Raw genomic sequence first — 4813 nt, forward strand, 5'->3', positions numbered from 1 at the left:
GCAAATACAAGTGGAAGAACTTTTGACCAAAGCACAAGTCCAACCACTTTTCCAGCTCTACTTATTCCTCAGAAGGATGGTACTTGACGTATGTGTGTTGATAATCGTGCCATTCACAAATTTATGACACTATATCAGTTTCACATACCAAGACTGGATAATCTTCTTGACCAGATCGGAGCAGCAACCATATTCACATAGATTGATCTCAAAAGCAGGTACGATTAAATTCGTATTCGTCTGGGAGATGTATGGAAAACAGCTATCAAGACATGGGAAGGAGTTTTAGAATGGATAGTCATGCCTTTTGGATTGTTGAATGCAATTAGCATATTCATGAGAGTTATGAATCAATATCTTCGTCCTTTTACTGGAAAGTTTGTGGTAGTCTACTTCGACGACATTTTGATCTTTAGCACCAATGTGGATAGTCACGTGTCACATCTACAGGACATCCTTGTACTACGACGTGAATATTTTTTTATGCACAGCATAAGTGTGTGTTGGGTGTTGATCATGTTATGTTCTTAGATTATATAGTATCTAATCAGGACCTTAAAGTAGATTCGGTTGAGGTCGAAGCAATCAAGTCATGGCCAACTCCTCGGTCAATTAGCGAAGTTCACAGCTTCCACGGAATTGTTTCGTTTATCGTCAGTTCGTTCATCATTTTAGTAATATAGTGTCTCCCCTTACAGGATGCATGAACGCAATCTCTTTTCTGTGGATTTCAGAAGCTAATGAAGCTTCCGAAGAACTCAAAAGTCACTTGGTTTCAGGTCATATTTTAGCTATTTATTAGATTTTACACAAGTTTTCAAACTACATTGAGATGCTTTTAAAATCAAGTTACACATGGTTCTTAGCCAGAATAGTCCACCTGTTGCGTTCTATAGTGAAAATATTTCAGGATCTCGTGCTTGTTGTAGTATGTATGACGGTAAGTTTTACGCCATAGTCCAAGCTCTCAAGAATAGGCACCATTATCTCTTCCATCAAGAGTTTATTTTATACAAGGATCATGACGCTTTCAAACACTTAGGAAATGAAGACAAAATTTTGGCATATCATGCTCTGTGGATAGATTTTCTCCAGCAATTCACCTTTGTCATCAAAAACCAATCCGGTCACACAAACAATGTGACCGATGCCTCCAACAATATATTTATAATGGATCAATAAGAATTAGTCTAACAATTAATCACTTATACAAATATTGTAGAATATATATAGTCAATTATACAAAATATATTATTTCATTTTATATATTTTTTAATAATTATGAAATATTTATCAACAAAATATTTATGGATTAAAAACATTTACTAATTTTCAAATAAAATGTTCTAATTATTCAGTTTTAAATTGGGAGAATCAATACTTTTTAATCATGATAAATTTATTTATAAATATTTAAATATGTTTAAGACTTTTCAGAATATCACTGATATTTTTTTATAATATCACTGATTATATGATTACTGAAATTCTAATTAAGTTAACATTTATTTTTTTTATTTTTCTTCCTCCTAAAAAATATATTAAACGATAAATATTTTTATAAAATATATTTAAAAATAAATACGATGAATCGAACTAATATAATTTAAATAATATTATTTTAATATATTTAATCCAAAAAAAATTATGATTTAGTTTTAAAATATGTATTCTAATATAATGAAAAAAGAAAATTGAACTAATCTAATTTTTATACATTAAATCACATAAAATTGGCATAACAACATGATTTTATTTAAACATAATATTAGATTTACTTTTTATACATATATAGTATAAAATAATTTTAAATTGATCAACAAATGAAAATACACACTAAATACATATAATTTGATTATTTTGTAAATTTTTATATCCGTATGAGTCACTTACTACTATTGGTAACTCTTAAGCTAAGGCCAAACATCTTACATCCGAAAAGTTCTGTATTTCGCTGGTGAAGGAGGATAACACTGAAGAATAATTAAATCTTAGTACGAGATTCTTCGACGCATAACTAAAAATATAATAGGTTGATTATAGGTGTAAGATTCTGCAGCCATGGGCTTATACTCAAGAACTGGTCTTGTCCCAATTCGAATCCTTGTTTAGGTAGCTGCAGCTCGGGTATTGGTAAGACCCCAGATGGCAGTTTCAGTGATGAAGAAGGTTGTTTTCTCTCGGCTTCTCTCTGTTTCTCTTTGTTCTTAGCATTTTCGTTATGCTCTTGAAGCATTAAGATGTGGTTTGGTTGTTTCATGGCTTCTGCTTGAGGAAAAGGGAACGAGGTCATCATCACGTCTTCCTCCTTTCCAGCTAAAGAATTCGTCTCCGAAGACGAGAGAGGAGAGCTTGGGCGTGTTTGATTCATCTTAGCTTCCATCTCTGCTCTTTGCTCCAATACTTTAAGTGAAGTGGCTTTTCTATATATCTTGCAAAGCACAACGTTCTGCGATCAAAAGACAAGACAAGATGAGAAACAAATTTGTTTCTAGGTCGCATAACTGATTCAGAACCGAGCTTAAAGTACCTTTGGTAAGGTGAGGTTATCAGGCATCCGGAACTCGTTCATGACCCAATCAGTCTTGGTTCCTCCTGGTGCTCTTCCTGTGTAGAACACAAGAGTCTTCTTGAGCCCAATCATACGTTTTGGCTCAGACGAGCTTATGATCTTACGATCAGACCCAGTTGCTTTCCAATATCCTTTCTCAGTTATCCTGCTTGGTCTCCCTCCGTCTCCATGCTTCCTTTCTCTTGGCACAAAAAAATACCATTCCCTCTCCCCAATTGTTGATAAACCTGCGATCGAAAGTCAAGACTTTATTAAAACAATTATTGAGAAAAAGAGCTATAATAATAGAAATGAAGAAAGCAATTATACTAGTACATACGAGGTAAGTCCCATGGATCATGACGATAAATGTTGAGAAAACCAATTACTTCCACTTTACATCTTTTCCCGTAAACCATGTTCTTGAGGTAGAAATCAAGAAGCTCTTCCTCAGTTGGATGGAATCTGAAACCTGGCAGCTGAATCTCTTTTGACATATCTCTCACTGTCCCTAAGAACACGTACCAGGTTTTAGTTATCTTATAAGCTGTGTAAGTGAAAATGTCGTTGGTGGTGATATCACTTAGTTGATAGAATGCTCACCTATATACAGCACTTGGACCCAAATCTGTTAAGAGAAAAAAAATTGTGTGATGAGGCAGTGTTTTGAGGGAGCAGACCAAGTCAAAAGAAAGATGCAAAGCCATATTGTGTAACTTGCTAACATTCTATTGTGTAACTATTCTGAATACTTTGGAGGTTTGTGATCTTTACTAGGAAAGAGAAAGGTCTTTATCAAAGTTGATGGATCCCACGCGTTTTCATCTTAGAAGGGGTCTTGAGGATTTGACCAAGAGAGCTTTGGTGCCATTATTTTTTAAGCTGTTGTTAAAGAATTATGCTTTAGTTAAATATTTAAAAATAATTAAAATATTTAAAAATAATTAAAATATAGAAAATTTTAAATGTCAAGAACATTAAAATATATAATAAAAACATAGAAACAAAAACTAGTAATAAAGGAAAGATTTTAATAGTAATTTTCTTTTTATTAATTTAAGGGTGTCTCGGATCTATAGAAAGACTTAGACTAATTCCAAAAAGAAAGTGTATGGATGCTCTCTCCGGATATTCAAACGAACTCTTACCAACAAGCCCATATCCAAGTGACTACATGATGGAATATAATGGAGCGGCTTCGAACCCGGATTGCTAAGCAACCCAAAACTCGCATACCACTAGACACCATCACATGGTTAGAAAAATATCTATGACTAGCATTTGTGACTTGCATTTATGTTTAGGATTTGTAGCTATATTTTACTAGTAAAATTATTGTAATTTTTGTTTTTAAATGATGGCAGATTTATATATCAATCGGCTTTTATGATCAGTATTTGCTAGGGGTGGGCAAAATTATTTAAAACTTGAGATTCAAACCGAATTTGTATACGAGTGTTAGAATTACGTGAATACATTATGTAAGATGATATAAAATATATCCGAATCTGAAGTGTTATTAACCGGATCCGAATAGATATCCTAATAATTCTAAATATCTGAATAATCCAAAAATCTTACACACAATCGAATTAGAATCAGAAATATTTTTCAAAATCTGAAAAAGTACCTCACATATTCAGTTCTACGTTTACTTTGATGTGATATCTAAAACTTCAGGACCCAAACCAAAATAATTTGAATTCAAAGTGAATTCAGATCTAAAATGAGTTTTAGATAGAATAAAAAAATATATCCAAACCCGAACTATGTTTAACTTAATCCGATCTGAGCATATATAAAACCTGAATGGACTTATGAGACCAAACCCTATAACTCAATCAGAAGCCGGAACCGGTATCTGAACGTGCGTGCCTAGTATTTACAGTAAAAATTTCATTATGTATCATAAAAATCATGATGCATGTCTACCATCATTACATATAAACATATAAAGATACCTGTTGTAAATAGAGAGTTTAGAGACTGAATATTTCTGTGTTATTATTAATGATCAAGGAGGTTCCTTTATATAAGGATTACAAGATGAAGATAAATGGAAAGTATCCAAAACCTAAACTTACTAGGATTAGGAAAACTACTAATACATAATAATGGAAAGATTACATCTACTAGGAAAAGGAAAGGGTTTCCTTTTCTCCAAACTTTGTGGCCGTCTCTCTCTCTCCTGAAGTCGGCTCTCTCTCTCCTCTCTCTACGGCTTCGGCCGTCTCTCCATCTTCTAGGTATTGGGCCGGTCTT

General features: G+C 33.2%; 1 pseudogene; it reads right to left on the reverse strand.

The window, feature by feature from the left end:
- Nucleotides 1–1733: 1733 nt before the first annotated feature.
- LOC106451485 lies at nucleotides 1734–3273 on the reverse strand (annotated as a pseudogene).
- Nucleotides 3274–4813: the final 1540 nt, after the last annotated feature.

Source organism: Brassica napus, chromosome C7 (genome assembly GCF_020379485.1).
Source record: "Brassica napus cultivar Da-Ae chromosome C7, Da-Ae, whole genome shotgun sequence".
Lineage (NCBI taxonomy): Eukaryota > Viridiplantae > Streptophyta > Magnoliopsida > Brassicales > Brassicaceae > Brassica > Brassica napus.